The 24,233-nt window shown below is 42.6% G+C and overlaps 1 pseudogene; it reads right to left on the reverse strand.

Moving 5' to 3' along the window:
- Positions 1-3,353: 3,353 nt before the first annotated feature.
- On the reverse strand, positions 3,354-3,526 carry LOC143928560 (U2 spliceosomal RNA; annotated as a pseudogene).
- Positions 3,527-24,233: the final 20,707 nt, after the last annotated feature.

Raw genomic sequence — 24,233 nt, forward strand, 5'->3', positions numbered from 1 at the left:
TTGTCATATGTTAAAGTGAATGTGATTGCTGCTTTTAAAATGTAACATAATAGTTAATGACATCTCCATATCTATTTTTTGACAGCTCTATATTTTTGGAAGGCATGAATTTGGCAAATAATTCTCTTTTTTTTTTTTCTCAGTCAAAGGTTTTTATTAAGGCAAATTCAGGTTTACAGTAAAAACTCTTTATATCAAAGAAAGTAATGACATTGGTATGGGTACAATTCTTGCAACTGTTATATAGTGTCTGAATAATGACATAATAAATGCCAGATTGTAAAGTTTACAATTAACATCAGAGTAAGAAAAACGGAATATGGATTGATAAACTAAAGGAGGTTGTTAGGGTTAGTATATGTTGGATTGGGGGATTGGGGGGGGGGGCCTCAATGCCCAGGAATTATTGGTAGCATTAATTATATAGACCTCATTTATTTCTGAAATTACAGCAATGTTAAGAATTAATAGGAGTGGACATTTCACTGAATGAGTGATTGGTATTCAGAAGAGAGAGTGAATACCAGCCAGGGTTGCCATGTTTTATTGAAGTTTGAGCTATTTTCTCTCTTCATGGCTACAATTTCTTCCATTTTATAGATATACTGTACTCTATTTAACCAATCCTTGACTTTCGTAGATTTCCAGTAAATGGGTATGAGATTTTTGACGGCAATAAGTAGGTGTCTTGAGAGTGACTTTTTATATCTGCTTAGAGTGGTGGGGACTATGTTAACCAAACAAGCAGCTGCGTTTAGTTCTAGTTTGGTATCCATGATATGTTTTATCCAGGTCTTAATTTCGTCCCAGTAGGCAAGGATGGGTGGGCATTCCCACCAGATGTGCAAAAATGATCCGATGTGAGACTTATAGTGCTAGCATATGTCCGAGGCTGAGCGGAACCATCCCCACGGCCTTCTGTGGGGTTATATACCATTGTGTAAGGATTTTGTAGGATATTTCCTGGTATCTAGAGCTCAAAGAGCATTTGTGTGTCATAATACACGCCTTTTCCCATTGCCTCTCAGAAATCTTAATTTTGAGATCATGTTCCCACTTCTTATGTTTATAATTATCTGTATATGGCGTTTGGTTCAGCCAAGTGTATGCAAGAGATGTGGTATTCATTACCTGTGATCTCTTAAGGCCTAGGGTCTCTAAGTTCGTCAATGGGAGGTGGGATTTGTGTTTGCTGTTTATCAGGAAGTCCTTCAGTTGCGTATAAAACCAAAAGCCGGGGAATGATTCACCCACCTCAGAGCGGAGTGTTTCAAATGACTTAATGTTCGAGCCAGCCATGCAGTGAGAGGTGAGAAGGTCATGTGGTATATTATGGTGCATACCTAGCCTAAAATCAGGTTTGTTGGCGATTGGTGTCAGAGGCCCTGGGATGGAGGCAATTTTATGTGGGCTTGCTATTTTGTGCCAAATATGGATTGTGTTCGCCATTAGTGGGTGGTTTATTTGCTTGTTTTTCTTGGAGTGAAGGGACCATGGATATAAGAGGGTTTGGTATGAAGACAGATTGCTTTCCAATTGAACCCAATCTTTATTTGGACCACGGCAGTGCCAGTCTATTAATCTGGTAATATGTGAAGCCTGATGGTATTTTCTTAAATCTGGTAACCCTGCGTCCCCTCTGCTTTTGGGTAATGTTAGAAGTCAGAAATTAATTCTTGGTTTTTTGTCAGCCCAGAGAAAGTTTCTTTGTACTGTGAGGAGTTTTGTGAAGAAGATTTCTGGGATTTTAATGGGTAGGGCTTTTAACAGATAGAGTATGGGAAGTATTATCATCTTCCAGATTGAGAGTCTAATAATTTTCAACATAACATTGTTGATTTGTTGCAAATTATTAAAAAATATAAAACGATTTCAAAAGGTAATTTGTCTATATCATTTAGCCTATGATATAATTATTTACTCAAATTCAATCATTAATTTACCCACAAAGTACAACACTTTATTTCTCCACAATTAGGAAGTATTTTTCTTAATGTTGAATACCTTACCATAGCATAAAACAAAACAAATAAGGTGATGAATGTTTACAGATTATTCCCGTTGTTGTGCACTACATTTTGTTAATTATGCTGTGCATGTATATAAAGCTGGACATACACATTACAACCTGATGGTACAATCTCATTTGAATTTACCAAATGTTCTGTAGTATGGAGGTCTGCCTGAATAGATGGATATGGAATGTATTGTTTAGGCACATCCTTTCACTTCGCTGTTGTTGCTAATTGTGTGGAGATTGAAATTGTAAAGGTGAATTTGCTTAAATGTGATTTGATTTCTCAACAATGAAACAATTGTCCATCAAAATGATAATTTCATGCAATTGAATTCTCAAGGCTTCAATTCTTTCATTATTAATTAATTCTTTCAATTCTTTCATCAAATGTTGACTATATCAAGTGACTTTATCATTATGCGCATTCCCTTTACCATTACCACATAGAGTGTTGTCGCTTTATTGGTTGAAAGGCAAGTTTTTTTTTTGTTTTTTTTTAAGTCTGTGGTGGTGCAAAAACCTGTATGTAAACAAAAAATGTGCATATGAAAACACACACTATAATGTGCATGTAAGGGTGTGCTTTTATTCCACCCCCAAAGGGGTAGGACTTCTACTCTGATCCCCCGGGGCGCAAGGCTCCTGACAGGTTTCCACTGTCTGCCTAGCCAGAAGGCCCAGCAGACCCCATTCTTCTAGGTCAGCCAAAGCCGACCATCAAGTACTTGGTCGAGGGGCTCTCCCAAAGAGAGACCCTACAGGGGCAGGGGATGAAGGAGTCTGAGGGCCACACATCCTCCCTCTAGACATCAGGGCAAGCCTGAGTTCTAACACCCTTCATCCAGAGAGAAAAACAGCTAGACATGTGCAGAATGAAAAAATTTGTTTAGTTTTGATTTCATATTTACATAAATTTGGTAGTTAAATTAGTTTCATTAGTTTAATAAATTTTCGGGATACATTTTGTTTATTAGTTTTCGAATCGATTCAAAAAGTTTTCAAATCAATTTCGAATAGTTTTCAAATTCAAAAAGTTTTCAAATAGTTTTTAAATTTAAAAAGTTTTTCAAATTTGAATAGTTTTCCAATTTCCAAAAAGAATAAAATAGAATAGAAAATAAAGGAATAGAAATATATATTTTTTATTCTATTTCTTTTATTATTTATTTCTCTTTGGAAATTTGAAAACTATTCGAAAACATTTGGAATTTGAAAACTATTTGAATTCGAAAAGTTTTCAAAATTTGAATTTGAAAATTATTTGAATTCTAAAAGGTTTTCGAAAAGTATTTTAATTCGAATTTTGTTATTTCGGATTCGTTTGAATTTGGTACTATTCTAATTCGGAAATTTGGATGATTCTGAATTTCCGAATAACAAAAATTTGTCCGAATTTTAATTCGGAACGAAAGCAAACTGCACATGTCTAATGAGTACACAGAACCTCCACTAGATCACTGATAAGAACAGATACTACACTTGATTTTAGCCAAAAGGTCGAGAAACGATTGTTCCATAACTATTAGGCTGCGTACACACGGGCGGACTGTTCGCCCAACCTTGTCCGCTGAACAGTGTTTGGGCGGACAGTCCGCTCGTGTGTGGGCTTTCAGCGGACAGTTTCAGCGGACAGTTGGACGGACAAAGTCTTTCGGAAATTCCGAAAAACTGTCCGCTGAAACTGTGTTTGAGCAAACAGTCCGCCCGTGTGTGGGCTTGTCCGCTGTACTTTCGAAATGAGCGGACTGTTCCCGCTCGGAAAGTCCGCCCATTTCGAGCGCGTGTACAGGTAGGCGGGGCCCGCGAAGGAGACGTCGCGGGCTCCGCCGCCTGGAATGGGCTTAAAGGGGAACCCCAACGCCGAAAAAAATCGGCGTGGGGGTTCCCCCAAAGTCCACACCAGACCCTTGTCCGAGCACGCTACCCGGCCGGCCAGGAAAGGGGGGCGAGCGAGCGCGCCCCCCCTCCTGAGCCGTACCAGGCCGCGTGCCCTCAACATGGGGGGGTGCCTTGGGGAAGGGGGGGCCGCGCGGCCCCCCCACCCCAAAGCACCTTGTCCCCATGTTGATGAGGACAAGGGCCTCTTCCCGACAACCCTGGCCGTTGGTTGTCGGGGTCTGCGGGCGGGGGGCTTATCGGAATCCGGGAGCCCCCTTTAAGAAGGGGGCCCCCGGATACCGGCCCCCCACCCTATGTGAATGAGTATGGGGTACAATGTACCCCTACCCATTCACCTGTGAAATAAAGTACAAAAAAAAACACAACACAGGGAAAAAATATTTTATTGCACAGCTCCGGGGGTCTTCCGTCTTCGGGGGTCTTCTCGCCGGACTCCTCCGCTATCTGTGTGTAGCTCTTTTACTAGCGGAGGAGTCCGGCTTTCTTCCTCCCCGCCGCCGGCCTCTTCTCCCGACTTCGGGGGTCTTGTCCCCCTCTTCGGTTCTTCTGCCGGGCCACCGCGCCTTCTTGTAGCTCTTTTACAGGCGGTGGCCCGGTCTTCTGTCGCCGCTGTCGTCGTCGCCGCCGCCGCCTTCCGTTCTTGTTCTTCTTCTTGTTGTTCTTCTTCTTCTCCTGGAGATGTTGACTCGACGATCTCTCCGGCCGGAATGCCAGAGCCGCGCTGTGCGGTCACTTATATAGTGACAATGGGGCGGTGTCACATGGTATATGTCACATGGGTTGGTCACATGGTGACCCCGCCCCCTTACGATGTCATAGTCCCCATGTGACATCAACCCATGTGACCAACCCATGTGACATATACCATGTGACACCGCCCCATTGTCACTATATAAGTGGCAGCGGAGCGTGTCCCTGGCATTCCGGCCGGAGAGATCGTCGAGTCAACATCTCCAGGAGAAGAAGAAGAAGAACAAGAAGAAGAACAAGAACGGAAGGCGGCGGCGGCGGCGGCGACGACGACAGCGGCGACAGAAGACCGGGCCACCGCCTGTAAAAGAGCTACAAGAAGGCGCGGTGGCCCGGCAGAAGAACCGAAGAGGGGGACAAGACCCCCGAAGTCGGGAGAAGAGGCCGGCGGCGGGGAGGAAGAAAGCCGGACTCCTCCGCTAGTAAAAGAGCTACACACAGATAGCGGAGGAGTCCGGCGAGAAGACCCCCGAAGACGGAAGACCCCCGGAGCTGTGCAATAAAATATTTTTTCCCTGTGTTGTGTTTTTTTTGTACTTTATTTCACAGGTGAATGGGTAGGGGTACATTGTACCCCATACTCATTCACATAGGGTGGGGGGCCGGTATCCGGGGGCCCCCTTCTTAAAGGGGGCTCCCGGATTCCGATAAGCCCCCCGCCCGCAGACCCCGACAACCAACGGCCAGGGTTGTCGGGAAGAGGCCCTTGTCCTCATCAACATGGGGACAAGGTGCTTTGGGGTGGGGGGGCCGCGCGGCCCCCCCTTCCCCAAGGCACCCCCCCATGTTGAGGGCACGCGGCCTGGTACGGCTCAGGAGGGGGGGCGCGCTCGCTCGCCCCCTTTCCTGGCCGGCCGGGTAGCGTGCTCGGACAAGGGTCTGGTGTGGACTTTGGGGGAACCCCCACGCCGATTTTTTTCGGCGTTGGGGTTCCCCTTTAAGCCCATTCCAGGCGGCGGAGCCCGCGACGTCTCCCTCGCGGGCCCCGCCTACCTGTACACGCGCTCGAAATGGGCGGATTTGCCTCCTCCTTACGTGGGCGAGTCCGTTCATTTCAAAAGTTGAGCGAACTGTTTGCCCAACCTTGTTCGTCAAACAGTCCGCTCGTGTGTGGGCAAGTCCGCTCATGCAAATTTTGAGCGGACTGTTTGCCGAAACTGTTTGACGAACAAGGTTGGGCAAACAGTCCGCGCGTGTGTACGCGGCCTTACATATTACCGCTGGGGTCTTTCACATTATTGCTATCACTTGCTTGGAAGTACATATACAAATTAGAAGTTCATGTTCATGTTGCAAGGGGATAATCTAGGCGGGCTTTTTATTCAACAATGCTTGCCAAGGATTTATGGATACTTCATAACCTAGATATAAAGCCATTAACAGAACTGGATATCCAATCTTTGGTTTTTGAACAAACACAACAATTTGATGAATAATAAGGTATCATTAAAGAGATTCTACTGGAATCGAGATGCCAAATATCAACGCCGTTTATAAAGTGCAGAAAACGTCCAGTTTAAACTTTAAAAAAAAGTCACAATGCTGTAAGACACTAGCCTCAACAGCAACTACCAAGTGTGTTTTGTTATCTAACAACTTGCCGACCACCTAACTGGGAAAATATGTAATATGTATGACATTAAATACCAGGCTTATGGCTGCAGCTAGATGTATTTTCTTTTCTTTCAGGTGCTGGACTTTCAGATAAAAGTTATCCCCTTGGCGGATTCACCACGGGATCACTGTTAGAAGTGACGGGAGGGGTACAAGTTGGATAGAAGCAATCTTGAAGTATCACAGGGACCGTTTCTAAAGTCAGAACAACATCAGTAGTGCTAATTAAGACAGCCCTCATTGACTAACATGAGATTTCACATGTCATGCAACTTGGGGTCTCACAAGTCGGATCTCAGATCGCGGCAGTGTGAACCAAATCTAATGAGGTCTCCTCAATGGGTTTCTTAAAAACACACAGGCAGCACCTGTACCTTCTTAGTGTTCTTTCAGCACTTAGAATTCCTCCCAGCAGCAGGCTCTCACACATGAAAGAGTAAGAGGGAGAGACCCAAGCATTAATTAGTTCACATATATAAAGAATTCCTCATCATGTATATAAGTGAGAATACATCCACAGTCCAGCCAGCCAGTGCCTCACATACACAACCCCCCTGCTCAGAGCAATGGAAAGGAGTGCATTTTGGGAAAATACAGCAGAAGCATTGCAATTCATCAGCATTCCTTTGCTGGTCCCAGGTCTGTGTTTCATATAACAGCAAAGCATAAGATACTGTACATATAATCCCAGAGATGAAACACTTCCAAGGTGAATGCTCAGTGAAAAAGTTTATTTTGACAAGGAACAAGCTTGTCTTCTTCAGGTCTTGCGACGTTGTACGCAAACAAAATTGATGCCCTTTTTTCCCAGAAATATAGCTTTCTTTTGATGGTATTTGATCACCTCTGCAGTATAATTTTTTTGCTCTATAAACAAAAAAAGACCATCAGTAAAAAAAAAAAAACAATATTTTTCACTTTTTGCTATAATAAATATCCAAAATAATAATAATATATAAACAAATTTCTTCATCAGTTTAGGCCAATATGTATTCTACATATTTTTGGTAAAAAAAAATAAAAAAAAATGTTATAAATGTATATTGATTGGTTTATGCAAAAGTTATAGTGTCTACAAAATAGGGGATAGATTTATGGCATTTTTTTTTCTTTTACTAGTAATGGTAGTGATCAGCGATTTTTAGTGGGACTTCGACATTGCAGAGGACAGATCGGAAACTTTTGACACTTTTTGGGACCAGTGACATTTATACAGCGATCAGAGCTATAAAAATGGACTGATTACTATATAAATGACACTGAAAGGGAAGGGGTTAACATTAGTGGCGACCAAGGGATTAAGTGTGTCCTAGGGAGGTGTTTGTAATTGTGGGGGGGGGGAATGGACTGACTGGGAGTACAGAGAGATCGGTGTTCCTAATCACTAGGAACAGACAATCACACTGTACTCCCCTGACAGAACAGGGATCTGCTTTGTTTACACTGGCAGATCCCCATTCTGCCTCTCTGTGGAGTGATCACGGGTAGCCAGCAGACATCACTGCCGCTGGCCGTGCACATCGGCTCTGGCGCCGTGCATGCGCCCACTCACGCAATAGAGCCTCCCTGCTGCAGTATAACTGTGGCGGCTGGTTGGCAAGTGGTCAATCAGTACAGTTAAATAAGAAAGGATTATGGGACTTTAGATGAGGCAATTGACTTGTGGAGGTAGAATGGTTGGTAAACATTGTTTATTTGTAACAATAGTAAGAAACAAGTAAAAAGTATTTTCATTTATATATATATATATATATATATACACTGTATATATATTAGGGCTGTTACTGATTAAAATTTTCGTGTTCGATTAATCCATTTTTTAAAATCGATTAATCAACTCATTTTGATTAATTAGCGCACATACAGATCCAACTACTTTTAGCTGATCTCCTTGCATTGCAACTCTGCATTAGTCAATGGTAAATGGGGTATACACTATATACAATCACCCAACACTAGTTAGTTTACACAATCCATGACTTAACTTCACAGTTCACACAAATACGTTTTAAATTCAAACTGTAGTACTGACCTAAGTAATTTTTTTCCACAGTAGCGTGACAATCCCTCCACCTCCAGTCTAATCACTCTCACCTTATGGCATGGACCCCTGTGCAAAGAGGTGGTCATGCAAGCAGGTATCAAAAAGGTACATACGGACCATAAACTTCTCTCATGTCTCCTTAGATCTCAGCAAGGACGCCAGGTCATGGGTGCTCCCCACTTAAGTATAAGATTTAATTTTTGTGTTCAAACACAAACTACTCACATAAAGATGATAAAAACACAGCATGTAAAGCCGACTGTTGTGTTAGTTCCATAGGGCAGCAGCGGGTGACGCCATGCGTCATGCATAGCTCCTCCCCCATACGTGTTACGTTCAATCAGAACTCCAACGTCACCGGACTCCTCCCGGCTTTCCTTCGTTAGCAGACGGAGGCACTTGGGGAAGGGGGGAGGAGTCCAGTGATGTTGATGTTCGTGACGTCACCAAATCTACGATGCAACTCCCTGAAGACCCGGAAGCTGGCAGAGTACCGATCGAAAGAATTTTTATCGATCAAGAAAATTAACGATTAATCGAGGAATTAATCTTTAATTTCCACAGCCCTAGTATATATACATACATACACACACACACACACATGCCATGAACATGATGGATACAAATGTTTAAGCTTGACAACACATGAGAAGTATTGAATATTGATAAAAAGGTATAAATACAAATAAGTAACATGTCACAGAGACGGCATTTGGCAATCTGGTGAAAAATATTAATATTGAGCATGATTAATTGTGGATATAATACAAGATATTTCCCATTAACAGACATTGGTACACCATATGCAACAGAGCTGTTGTAGAAACAAGAAAAGATGCACATACACATAAATAGTTACATAGTACTCAATGAATTATGAATGTATAAAGGATATATAAGGGCCAGTAACTACTAGATCATGAGCCAGACTTGACTGAGCACCCAAAGAAAATCAACGCATTTCATGGCTATATGCCATTCATCAGGAGTTGGGTACAGAAATAAACTGTAAATACAAATGGATATGTAGTATTAGTAATATATTCTACCCGTAAGGGGAGAAAGAACCTCATAGGGAGAAAGAGATCTATACTCACAGGTTGGCTAAAGCACTGTGCTGGGTTAGCATCAAGGAAGATGGGACCCCAAAATGGTTGTCTGTTCCGGAGCTGAGGCAAGGGACCCTGCCCCAGCCATGAAAACATCCACATAACATACTCGATTGCCACAACACATTCCACATGTGTGGGGATGATTGCAAATATAGTGTTCTGAAAAAATATATAAATATGTGAAAAATATCACCTGAATCAGGAATGAAGGTACATTATTTGTGCCTCATTTAAAGTCCCAAACTCCCCCTTCCTATTGATATTGATTAATCCATAGAGTTGCCATCCAAAAATACAATACAAATACACTAAAACACATTACATCACTTCCGATATTTTATTCTGTTGTACGAGAATTTTCTGAACTTTATTAACTTCTCCAGTTATGATATGCAACTAGCATGCAAAAAAAAAAAAACAGGCCATTAGGCTGAGTTCACACTGGCATTAATAACAGGCATTTGAGAGGCATTAAAAACACCCCTCAAATGCCTATGCAAACGATACAGTGGACAGCACATAGTGCTGTTCACACTATCAAAACATGCTTCATTACAGTTGTGTGACACTAACGCTTCGTTAGTGTCATGTCACTTCAAAACTGAAGCCTCATGTTGAGTGAGGAGGCGTTTGAAGCCTTTCAATGCCACCCATTCAAGTCTATGGTAACACTTCAAAAACGCTCTGGCAGGCAGTTGTGATGTGGTTGCGGGGCATTAAGAATAGCTTATTAACTGTAATGGAATAAGCATTTGTGGAGCTGTTTTAAGGTGCCTTAAAGCTCATCAAATGCTTCAAACTGCCCATAGGGCACTTGGGGAGCATTTTTACCTCATCATTAATGCTTTCAAAACGCCAGTCTAATGCCCATACTAAAGCTCATTAAAGCGAGTCTAACGCCCACATTAACGCTATAGGAGCATTTGTTAAGCCAAGTGTGAACAAGCCCTTAGATGGATTATTAGGCTGGATTCACACCTATGCATTTTTAGTGCTTTTTGCAGATTTGCACTACAGTCCATTTAATATACAGTACATTTAACATAGAATGCATTAAAAAAAAAAAAGTTTGCCTTTACAACTCCTTTAAGTACTGTAGATTGGCACCATTCCACAAGCGTGCACAATTTTAAAGCTTGACATGTTAGGTATCTATTTACTCTGCATAGCATTATCTTTTATATTTTACCAAAAAATGGGTTATATATATAGCTATATATATATATATATCTATATATAGATAGATAGATAGATAGATAGATAGAGATCTATCTATCTATCGATCTATCTACAGTATATATATATATATATATATATATATATATATATATATATATATATATATATATAGTGTTTTTTTTAACTAAAATCCATTAACCGCTTGCCGACCGCCTCACGCAGATATACGTCGGCAGAAGGGCTCGTACAGGCAGAATCACCTACCTGTACGTTGACCTTTAAGAGGCGGCCAGCAGGTGCCCACAGCAAGCTCCGTGAGTCAGGTCGCGGGTCCCGATATCCACGATCACCTCACGGGGAGGAAGAACGGGGAGATGCTAATGTAAACAAGCATCTCCCCGTTCTGCCTAGTGACAGTATCACTGATCTCTGCTCAGTGTGACTTGTCACACACAACCATGCCCCCCACAGTTAGAAACACGCCCCTAGGGCACACGTAACCCCTACACTGCCACTTAGTGGTTAACCCCTTCACTGCCAGTGTCATTTACACAGGAATCAGTGCATTTGTATAGAACTGATTGCTGTATAAATGACAATGGTCCCAAAAATGTGTCAAAAATGTCGGCTGTGTCTGCCATAATGTTGCAGTCACAATAAAAATCGCTGATCGCCGCCATTTAAAAAATATATATATATTAATAAAAATGCCATAAAACTATCCCCTATTTTGTAAACGCTATAACTTTTGCGCAAACCAATCAATAATCGCTAATTGCGATTTTTTTTAACCAAAAATATGTAGAAGAATACGTATCGGCCTAAACTGAGGAAAAAAATAGTTTCTTTATATATTTTTGGAGGATATTTATTATAGCAAAAAGTAAAAAATAATGAATTTTTTTCAAAATTGTTGCTCTTTTTTTGTTTATAGCGCAAAAAATAAAAACCGCAGGGGTGATCAAATACCACCAAAAGAAATCTCTATTTGGGGGAAAAAATGGCTGACAATTTTGTTTGGGAGCCAGGTAGCATGACCGCGCAATTGTCAATTAAATCGACTCAGTGCCGAATCGCAAAAAGTGCTCTGGTCAGGAAGGGGGTCAATTCTTAGGGGCTGAAATGGTTAAAGTGTATTTTTTATAAAAAAAAAATGCATTTGAAAATTTTCCGTGTAAATACTGTGTTACAAGAAACAATCGCAACACCCACCATTTTATTCTCTAAGGCCTCTGCTCAGAATTTTTTTTTTTTACATTTAAGGTTCTGATTAATTTTTCAAGCAAAAAATCCATACCAAAGTCCATACCAGTACCTTATCCGAGCACGCAGCCCGGCCGGTCAGGAAAGGGGGTTGGGACGGGCGAGCACCCCCCTCTTGAACCATACCAGGCCCCCCTCCTTAAAGCACCCTGTCCCCATGTTGATGAGCAACATGGAGCACCCCCATATTCTGGCCCCCCACCCTATGTGAATGAGTATGGGGTACATGGTAGCCCTAATCATTCACCTGAGGAAAAAAGCGTTAATAAAAAAAACACAACACAAGTTTTTAAAGTACTTTATTAGACAGCACCGCGGGTCTTCTTCCAACTTCGGGGCTCCTCCGCTATCTTCTGCTCTTTTACCGCTCTTTTACTAGCGGAGGAGCCCGGCTTTCTTATTCACAGCTGCCACCGTCCGGGGGTCTTCTTCCAACTTCAGGGGTCTTCTTCCGACTTCCGGGGTCTTGTCCCACTCTTTGCTTCTTCTGCCGGGCCTCCGCTATCTTCTTACAGCTCTTTTACTAGTGTTGGCCCGGTCTTGTCGCTGTCGCCGCCTTCTTCCTCTTCTTCTCTTCTTCCCTTCTTCTCTTTTCGTTCTTCTCCGGTCACCCCTTATATACCTCCCCATTCCTTCCCCCCTCCCTTCTCTCCCCCCCCCTCCCTTTTCACATCCCTTTCCTCACCCCCTCTTCCCTTCCCTTGTCCCTCCTTCCCCCCTTTCCCCCCATCCCCCCCTTCCTTCTTCCCTCCCCCCTTTCCCCCTCCTTCCCCCTTCCATTTTCTCCCCTCTTACCCTTCCTCCCACTTTGTCACATTCACTGATCGGTGCTCGGGCCACCTGGTTACACCTAAGCGTGTAAACACTTATTGACACATTTCCTATATTAACATCCTAAATAAATAACTCTTTTTCAGCTAGTGTCTGTCTAACCAATCCCCCATGTTCGCCGCCAGAGGAACAAATGGGCCCTCTCGTCTGCATCCTGTTTCTATAGTGGGGGTGAGCTGATCTCCTTATAATAACTTTTGTAACCTGATATGTACATTTTGATTATTCTATGCTCTGTTTTCTTTATGGTCTATTTAATTGTATCATCTATTTTATAGATCATCCTCCTGATGAAGCAGCCCCCCGCGAAACTAGTTGAGGAAATCCTGTGCAACCCCTTTTTTTTTTATTCTTTTTGGGGGCAACCCGCTTGGAGTTCATTAATTGTGGTGTACACACTATTATTTTAATGCATTATTGTCTGTAATTGTGTTTCTTTGTGTCTTTATTAAATTATATAAAATTGTATTACTTTGTTGTCCTTTGGTGATTATCAAGTACCGGCATAGTCCAACTTACAGTTTTGTTGGATGTAACTGCTTGAGGGTGAGTACGAGCAACTGCCCTGGCACTTGCATACCAGCTAATTTTTCTACATTATGAATTCTGGATGATGGTACTTGTACTTTTATTTCAATCTATGTGAATCTGAGGCTATACTCATATGTTGAGTTTATCTCAAAGAAAATACACATCATCCTAAAACAAAATTACTTTTTTTTATTTTTTTTTATTTGCCCTCCTTTTTATGTCTATGGTAATATTAAGTATGCTGCAGGTATGTAAAAAAATTCTTGTTAATCCTGTCAGAAATCCAGTGACATCATGGGTTCCTCTAGTGAGTTGCCAAAACTGCCTACATAACACAATCTACATAACACAGGAGGGAGGTGTTTTGTAGTCCAGAAGGGGAGAACCCAGACATCACTGGCAGGGCAACACTGCTTGGGATTTTAGAGCAGAAAATTCAGAATTGTTGATTTAGCACAGGACTTTAAAAGCTCACGGGATTTCTGGCAGGATCCGTCAATTATTTCTGCACTTTAACTGTTTTTAAAAGACAAAGCATGCATGTATGGCAGAGAAGCACTGAATATGTATTTTTTATTTTTCTCAGACATAGTATACTGTAATATTTATAAGTCAGTGGTCCAGAGAAAGGATGCAACAAATATAAAGCAGAAAACATTTGTTTTCTCTGATTCCAGATTTTCACAATAATATCAGCATCATTTTAAATTAGAAACGAGTAAGAGTGATCTCATAGACTACAACAGTCTGCAGACAGTCCTCGCTGTCATCATTGTCACAGACAGTTCATCAGATTACAGGACACAATGTAACCACTTTGGAGAGACACAGCAGTTATGTGACAACTGTACTTTGACCTCCCCTTCCCTCTGCTCAGTGTACTGACCACAATATGGAAAAGCTTATGCTGGTGTGCATATTTTCTTATTGCTATTAGAGGTGTTAAGTGTAGGTCAAGGCACTGGGAACAATTGGGATTTTAAATGCATTGTGAAAGAAAACTTGTCTTCAGAGAGAGAGAGATATGTAGACAACATGTGTTGGCTCTCCTTATAAAAATGCTAGCTGCTTGGCTGTCATGCTGATAATTTGACTCGTATAGTTTATGTCTTTACGTCGGGTCACTGACAGAAACAAATATACAGTATAGGCAGAGAAAGCACACAATAAGACTGCATGCCCTTATCGTGGTCTGATGTGGATTTTGGGAGGACCCCAATGGCGTTACTGCGTGGGGTTCCTCTCAAAATACACAGCAGACCCTTTTTTGGGTATTTTGGTTCCTTGTCCTAGATGGTTGTCTGGTATTAGTTTCTAAGGGGGGGTCCATGCAAAACCTGCCCCAAAAAAAGAAAAACAGTGTGCCTCCCCCCTCAAATTCCATACCAGATCCTTATCCAGGCATGCAGTCTAGCTAGCCAGGAAAGGGAGGGGTATCAAGTGTGTGGCTCCTGAACCACCCCAGGCCTTCAACATAGGGAGGGTACCTTGCCAGGGCCATGATAATGTGGGACAAGGGCCTTCATCTCCACATCCCTGTCTCAGAGGCCCCCACATATCTAGTCCTGGGGGCCATGAGGGGAAAATGTTTGGAAACCTGGAAGCCACTTTAGAATATGGGGGGCCCAGATGTCAAGCACCCCCCCATGTGAATAAGTAAGGGCACATAGTAAAAAAATGACAAAGTAAATCACACAACACACACACACAGTGTCAACTCCTTTATTTAAAAAAAACAAAACAAAAAACACATTGTCCCATGTAAATACAATGTCTTCACATGATCCAGAGATGAAAACCCAATGACAAACATAATGAACAGCATTCAGACAAAAGTTTGGGAGGTCCTGGCAAAATCTGTCTGTCTAGTTTACCTGTTTGGCGAACAGCTTGGGTTCAGATTGAACTCAGGGCTGCCCTGAATTTGCAGATTATCCCTAATGGGGACATGGTCAACACCACCACTCATAGAAGGGTGCCTGGCAACAATGTGTCTGTATGGGGAGGTCATATTTGGTTAGTAATAGGTTTGCTCTAGATTGATTGTTTGACACAGCAGTGAATTATTCAACATGAAAGTACCCAGGCTGATTTTATTCTTACGTTGTACATGTTAACCTGGACACTGACAACCTTAGCAAAAACATTTTGTTTCCTTAGGCTAGGTTCACACTGCTGCCATCCAATTTTGATCTGACTTTCATTACAATTATGTAATGTAACTTAGATGCTACTTTGATGCTACTTTGTAGTGGTTTGCATATGCTATGGGGCTAAAATCATGCTGGAATCATGCCACAGTAGTACAGAAACCTTTTCCAAAATGGCACCCTTATGCATTGATGTTAATAAGCACCATTGAAAGCAATGTGATTTCTATCATCATGAGATTCAGTGCAACTCAAGTCACACCAGAAATCGCATTAGTGTGAACAAAGCCCAAATATTTAATAAACACCACAAAAGTGACAAGTAACAAATAGTTAAACGTATATTTAAATAAAATAATATATGTACCTGGACCTTTCTTACTAGCCTCCTAATTGTATATTATGCTACAATCACACAGGTGATTAGAAAGAGACAGCAGATTCTTGCAGCAAAAATATGCAAATTCATGTGACAGGAATCACAGGTGTAGGCGAACAGCTGCAGCCAGTAAGACGGAAAAACTGAAGGACAGACTGACAGCGGCAGCATCTGTCAGCATGTAACTGCACATAGAGCGATAACCTTTAGTTAGGGACAGATGTTTGGTCTTGGATGCAGGTAGATTAAGTCCCTAAATACAGGTAATCGCTCCATGTGCATCTAATTGCCTGGATGAATGTAGCCTTACGCCAGGTACACACTACAGTTTTTCCCTTCAAGCAACCCCACGGGTTGCACAAAAAAACTGTCACATCTGGTTAGTTCAGCGATCTCTCCCGCTGAGCTGTTGTCTTCTGACAGGGGGAACCCCCCCCCCCCCCGCCAGAACACTCTGATCAGCGCTCTCTGCCATTGGCTGAGAGCGCTCATCAGGAGTCGGTCGGCTGCTGGTTTTCCAGGATGCACATTGGGCAGACACCACATACACACTAGCAGAATATTGGCTTTTTTTTTAACCGGCAAATGTCTCCCGATATTCTGCCTGTGTATACAGGGCTTAAGAGACCCTAGTGTGGGGGTGAGATGGTCAATGTTTTGAGGGTTTATTGCTTTGCTTAATTATTTTCAGCCTACAGCTTCCCATACACATTGCAATCTAATTGTACAATCTCATTTAGACTTATCTATAGCTACAGTATCTCACAAAAGTTAATTTCTCACATTTGTGGCTTTTTAAATCACAATTGGTGTCTGTGTATAAATAGTCAACTAGTTTGTTAGCTCTCACTTGGATGCCCTAAGCAGGCTAGACAAAGACCTGTGTAACAAAGTAATGGAACTTTATAAAGATGGAAAAGTATGTAAAAAGATACCCAAAGCCTTGAATATGCCAGTCAGTACTTTTTAATCCCCTATTATGAAGTGGAAAATTCGGGACTCTTGATACCAAGCCAAGGTCAGGTAGACCAAGAACGATTGCAGCCACAACTGGCGGAAGAATTGCCCAGGATACAAAGAAAACCCCACAGGTAAGGTCAGAAGAAATACAGGCTACTCTCCAAAAAGACAATCTGGTTGTTTTTAAGGAGCACAATTCAACGTGCAAAGTTGGAAGTGACGAAACACGTAGAGGATGTGGCTACACGGCACCTGGATCTTGACGCTGAGAGTTCGATCTGTGAGTACGAGGGAGTGGAGGTTAGAGACGTAGCACGCAGGCACCCGGCATGTAACTTAAATTATGTCAAAGGTGATTTGTTTTTAATTGTGATGTAAGCACAATACTTTTTTCATTAAAACTGGTACCTTGTGGTACATGTGTAGAGAGCTGTCATCTATTTTCAGTCTGAAGAGATCAGAAGGAGATTGGGATTGTCATCTGCATAAAGCAAGATTAATTGCACATGCGATTGAAATGTACGCAATCTGGTGAGGCTCATTCTAAAAGGGTGTGGAACTGGCACTTGTTCACTTTGGTGAAGGATTTATGGTGTTTTTTATGTTCTCTTTTGGATATTTGACCAGTTTTTCACATTGAACTTTTGATATAAGAGCATTTATTTGTGATGGACATTTTGAATATGGTCACTATTTAAAATAATTTAATTCAATGTTTTATATATTTTTCACTGCGCTACTGCAAATGTGTAGATTGACACTACATTTGCTCTCACATTTTTTGATTAATAGCTGTGTTTTGAGTTATTTTGAGGGGACAGCAAATTTACACAGTTATGCAAGTTGTACACTCACTACTTTACATTGTAGCAAAGTGTAATTTCTTCAGTGTGGTCCCATGAAAGGATATAATAAAATATTTACACAAATGTGAGGGGTGTACCCACTTTTGTGAGATATTGTATATAATACGAGATGGAAATATTATAACATGACCTTATGAAATTAACAATACTATTAACAAACACTTTTTTTTTTTTATTTAATTGTTTTTTATTGAAAAAGAGATTTAACTTATACATACATAAGTAAAACATGGTTTTCCATACATAGAGGGGGTATACATATCAGCCAAAAAAAAACGAGTTTTTCTTCCAAAGATACTACTTAACGCCAATGACGTAGTCATATCTGTCCCTCTAATTATCGCTAACGCCCCTGTAAGGCTATCCCCTCCCCCCCCCCATACCCCTGTTCTTCGAACACACGCTGCTAAATCCAAACAAGCTTATTTGGCTAGCCAATAACGGAGTGGCGAATCCATTCAGGGACAGAAATAAGGAGCTTCCAATAGGCTCCCAGACCGCCCCCGACCTGAGACCAATAGGTGCGCTCTAGATCCCATCCTCCACTATCTCATCTAGGGGGAAGCCGATGTCCCTCAACCATGGATTCCATAGCAGCTTGAATTTTTTAAGGTTATTTTGTCTAATATACATTGCCCGTTCGCACCAAATTATAGAATTGATGGCATTTATCCATGCTTGCAGTGCTGGAGGATTCTTTGCCTGCCAATTCATCGCAATTAAGCGTCTGGCCTGGTACAGGCATCTTAAAATAGATGTTTTTGTTACAGCAGAAATTCCACCCCTTTCCATAATCCCTAATAGACAAGTCCTAGCTTCAGGTTCTAAGGTGATGTTAAAAATTCTATTAATTCTGTGCACAATTTCTATCCAGTACCAATATAGTTTTGGGCACTTCCATACCATATGGAGCAGATCTCCTGGTGCTCTACATCTAGGGCACTCCCCGTTAGACTTTCTATTTATCCTCCGCATTTTTTTGGGGGTATAGTATGCCCTATATAGGAAGAGCTTGTGGGACATACGCTGCGATGGGGAGATAGACACCAAGTTCCCCTGTGCTAGGATCTCGTCCCATTGTTCCTGCTCAATTGGTCCCAGGTCTTCCTCCCATCCCCTCCTGCTCTTATCCGGTCCTTCTCCATTCAAAACTTTATCCCTGAGTTTTGTATATAGGCTAGCGATCTGGCCCTTTGTTTGTCCTTGCTCAAGGAATCTCTGTAACAGGGGGTTCTTTGTCCTCTCAATAATAAGTGTGCCATACTGTGAATGTATCCCATGCCTCACTTGCAAATATATAAAATGTTTTATTGGAGATGCCGAATTCCTGGCGAAGGTCTTCGAAAGATTTCATAGTGTTCCCCTGATAGAGATGCACCAGTCTTCTAATCCCCCTCCTCTCCCACTCCAGGGACCGGGCTATACAGTTTAATTCGGCCAGTTCTCCGTTGTTCCATAGGGGGGTATACTCAGTTACCCCCCCTTAGGCCAAGAGTTGCTTAGCTATCTGCCATACTTTCCTCGCCAAGGCATTGGTGGGGCATTTACAAGCAAATGAGTTAGCCTCCAGGACTTCAACTAGAGTTCTATGATATGCATTATTAATCATCAATTTGTGATTTGGGCAGCCACCCTCTTCCAGTCCAGCCCCAGTCAAATGCTGGAGCTGGGCTGATAGAAAGTATGTTCTTAAATGTGGCAACGCTACTCCTCCCTTTTCCACAGGGAGCTGCAGCGTCCGCAGCCGAATCCGAGGCTGTCTCTTTTTCCATATTAATTCTCGAATTAATCCCTCCAGTCTGTTAAACCATTCCTGGTTAATCCAGACTGGGGAATTGTGGAGGATATATAGGATCTGTGGCTGCCAAATAATTTTTACTAAATTGCAACGCCCCGCCACCGACAGGGGAAGGCGACACCAGCTATTAACCTTCTGTTTCAGCTTTGCCAATAATGGTACCAGATTCTCCTCAACATACCGGTCTATCTCTCTGGGAATCCAGACACCCAAGTATTTCAGCTTGGGTACCACTTCTAGTCCCTCAACTATAGGCGATGTTTGGTCTTCAAACTCCGATAGTGGCATAAGGGCTGATTTACTCCAATTGATGACCAAGCCTGATTGCTGCCCAAATTCATCCATCAGCCGTACTACCTTATTCAGAGTGAAGCGCACATCGTCAAGGAAAAACAAGACGTCATCTGCAAACAAAGCCAGCTTCTCCTCCTCTAGTCTGCGCCGGAATCCCCGGATGTCCGAGCATGATCTCGCCATCACAGCCAGGGGTTCCATAGCTAGCACGAACAGGAGGGGAGACAGCGGGCATCCCTGTCTCGTACCCCTTTCTAGGTAGAACACTTCAGAAAATAGGGTCCCCATTTTAATCTTGGCCCTGGGTCCCCTGTATAGTAGTTTTACCCACTGGATAAATTGGGGGCCAAAGCCGAAACGTTCTAATACGCCCCAGAGGTAGTCCCACTCCAGGCTGTCGAAAGCCTTGGTGGCATCCAACGCTAGTATGGCACCTGGGTTATCGCTATCTCTAGGTATTTGTAAGTTTAGAAAAACCCTTCTAATATTAGTATTAGTTGTTCTGCCTGGGACAAACCCAGACTGGTCTGGATGTATTAATTTATATATACAACTATTTAACTGAATTGCTAGGGCCTTGGCTAGAATTTTTATATCTGAGCATAGCAGAGATATCGGCCGATATGACGAGACCTCATGTTGGTCCTTCCCCTCTTTAAGAATTAAGGTGATATTAGCCTCACGCATTGAAGCGGGGAGTTCCCCCGCCTCTAGTGCATAGTTTAACGTTTCCAGTAGTGCCGGGATCAGCTGTTCGCTGTATCGCTTATAAATTTCCACTGGAAGGCCATCAGGACCAGGAGATTTACAATTGGGCATACTATTCATTGCACCTTTTAGTTCTTACAAAGTAAGTGGTGGATCTAGATTCAATTTATCCTGGTCTGAAAGCACGGGAATATCTGTTTGCTGCAAAAAGTTAGTGTCCAGAGCCTCCCGACCCTGTGTGGTTGATTTATATAAGGTTCTGTAATAATCACCCAGCACCTTCATAACCTCGGAGGGCCTAGAGACAAGGTCACCCTTCTGTGTTTTAATTGCCTGTATTCCTGTGGGGGGGCTATTGGTACGAGTCAATAAAGAAAGAACTCGACCCACCTTCTCCCCTTCGCCAAAATAATATTGGCGTTGGAAAATACGTTGATTTTCTACCCTTTTTAGAAGTGCCATTTTATATATCTGTTGGTTATCCTCCCAAGTCTGTTGTTTCCCCGGCGATGAATCCTCCACAAACTCTCTCTCAGCCTGAATAACATCATTTCGAATTTTCCCCTCTTGGTCTCGGGATTCCCGTTTTGTAATTGCAATATTCTGTATGAGTGTTCCTCTAAGAAAGGCTTTTAGGGAATCCCAAACCACTCCAGATGCCGCTGTCCCCCTGTTAGTCTGGAGAAATTCCCCTATTTGATCTCCTAAAAGGTTGGATCTATCAATTAGTTCCAGCCAAGTGGGGTTTATTCTCCACTCTCCCAGTGGGGCGCACTCTCCCGTGTTCAAAGTTATAGCCAAAGGGGAATGGTCTGAGATCCCCCGTACCCCATATTCTATGTCTACCACCACTCCCACTGCCTCATTGTTCCCCAAGCCCATATCTATTCTTGATAGCGTCTGATGGGTACTAGAGAAACAGGAATACTGCCTATCCTGGGGGTGTCGCATACACCAGATGTCTCTTAAACCAACTTCCATAAGAAGTTCGTGTAATCGACCTGTTCTATTCCCAGTTGGACAAGGGAATCTATCTAGGCGTTTATCTATAGTTTCATTGAAATCCCCAGCAATTATCCATGGGACACCCATTTTGCCCAGGCTGAACATGAGAAATGTATCCATAACCTCTAATTTGAAAGGAGGGGGTATATAGATATTTGCTAGAATACATTCTTGCCCAGCCACCTGGCAGTGCAAGAAAACAAATCTCCCCTCCCCATCTATCTGGGACTCTTTACATAAAAAATCCGTGCCCTTCCATACCAACATGCTCACGCCACGAGAGTACGATGAATAAAAGGAGTGGTAGTATGCCTGGAATTTCCGATCATGGAGCAGAGGGGCCGTAGTTGGTGTCAGATGGGTTTCCTGCAGAAAGAGCAAACCAGGTCCTCTTCCTTCCAGCTCCAACATCACAGACCTCCGTTTCTTAGGGTCTCCCAAGCCCCTCACGTTCCACGAGGTTATATTCCACCTACCCATCGACTCCAATGATATTCCTCCCACTCATCGACTCCAGTGGTTAATATGCCCATGAAGGGGAGGGGGTAAGGGGAGAGGGAACCGCTTCCTCTCCCCGTCGCCACTCCCCTTCTCAACCTGCCCCTCATCGCCGCCCCGTTACTCACAGCGTGTGTTCGAAGACTCCCCTCCCTCCCACCCCCCACCCAACCCTGCCCATCCGAGCCACCCTTAGGGGTCTCAATTGTAGCCGGTATAATCATACCCCATTCAAAAGTGTCCGAGCTCACCATCCCCCCACGTGATCTTATCACTCCCCATCAAAATTCTTATAGGGTGGGATCATAATCCCTCCGTAGCACCCATCATGCCCTACCGGAAATAAATAAATAATAAAAAAAAATTAAAAAAAAGAAGAAAAGAGAAAGAGAAAAGAAGCTTATATATAGATCCCCCCCCAACCCGCCCCCCCCAAATCCCACACTCCCAACTCAACTATAAAGTCTCATTACCCCTTCTAGTGTAGAATTGTGTGTGCTATTTTTTCGCCATATGGCATCGCAGTGTTCTATATCCATAGTACTATACCCCAACTTTAATCATTTCATTTTTCCCACCTTGCCCAAGCAGCGGGCAGCGACAATTTAACCCCCCGTCCCTTTACCAAGATGGGTTCACAAATAAAATTATTTCCAATAGCATACCTACATAAAATTATATTCTCTCATACAGACCCCCCTCCAACCCCCACACCCCCACCTTCCCACCGTGCCTATAACCGTATCTTTATACACAATAAAACTCATCGTATAGTGCTCGATTACTCGTAGTGCAAAAAAAAAAAAAAGGGGGGGGGAATGTATCCTCTTCCTTTTTTCTCCTCCACCTCCCTCAGCCCCCCCCTCCCAACTCTTCCATGACACCTCGTTTACTGCTTCTAATATGAAATTATATAGGCTGTTAATTTACCTTGTGATATCGCAGTGCTCTATACTCCATAGTATTATTTTACCCCATTCCTAATCAATTTATCATATCGTTTTGCCCATCTCACCAAAGCAACCAGCTGTAGCATTAAGGCTCCCCAATCCTTCAGCGAGATGGGTACATAAACAAAATTATTTTCAAAGATACACATACAAAAATTTACATTCCCCCTTGCAGCCCCCCCCCCCCAACCCCCACACTCCCCTCTTCCCGCCTCTCCAGAAAAAACAACCTCCCCCCCCCCCCCAACAACCAAAAAAAAAAAAAAAGGAAAAAGCTAATACAGGCCGACTCTAAGTATCATTAAAGGGCCTCTTTGTGTTCCTCCAGCCAGTTCACGGCCTCCTGCGGGGAGTTGAAGAAAATTGTTGAGCCCAAAGCAGACACTCGGAGTCGGGCTGGATACAATAGGGCATACATTATCTTATGCGATTTCAGGGTGCGTTTAACAGGAATAAACTCCGCTCTCTGTTTCTGTAAGTCCGGTGAAAAATCTGGATAGAATGACACCCTAGTCTCCTTGTAGAAGATGTCTCCCAAACTATTAACAAACACTTGACCACCCTAGCTACCAATAAGAGCAATAAGGCTGGCCATAGACATTTAAATCTCGGCTTGTTCAGCAAGAACTGGTTGAGATTTCAGCCTGAATGTACAAAGTTGGTTGATCTATCAACTTGGGTACAACCAGCCTGTTGGATCTTACATGCGATTATCGCTAGCGGCTGCTATAGCCACTAGTAATAACCACATCTTCCTCTGGCGGGCCGGTTTGCCCTGCAACCCCCCCTGAGAGAATACAGTAACTAGGCAGGAGGGATTGCTCTGTCAACAGTGCCTGTGTTGATGGGGAAATCTAGGGAATTTCATTCTTGCAACTCGTGGTATGGCTTTCCACCAACCAATCCCCTTAACATTGTAGTCCTTAACCACTTCAGCCCCGGACCAATTAACAGCCTAAGGACCAGAGGTCTTTTTACAATTTCGCACTGCACTGCTTTAACTGGTAATTAAATTTGCGTCCTTTTCTTCCCACAAATAGAGCTTTCTTTTGATGGTATTTGATTGCCTCTACAATTTTTATTTTTTGCAATATAAATGGAAAAAGACCGAAAATTTTGAGAAAAAATGATATTTTCTACTTTTTGTTATAAGAAAAATCGAATAAACTCAATTTTAGTCATACATTTAGGGCAAAATTTATTCAGCCACACGTCTTTAGTAAAAAAAATGTCAATAAGCGTATATTTACTGGTTTGCGCAAAAGTTATAGCGTCTACAAACTAGAGTACATTTTCTGGAATTTACACAGCTTTTAATTTACGACTGCCTATCTCATTTCTTGAGGTGCTAAAATGGCAGGGCAGTACAAACCCCCCCCCCCCAA

Source organism: Lithobates pipiens, unplaced genomic scaffold (assembly GCF_037356315.1).
Source record: "Lithobates pipiens isolate NorthernLeopardFrog02 unplaced genomic scaffold, aLitPip1_a1.2 Scaffold_23, whole genome shotgun sequence".
NCBI lineage: Eukaryota > Metazoa > Chordata > Amphibia > Anura > Ranidae > Lithobates > Lithobates pipiens.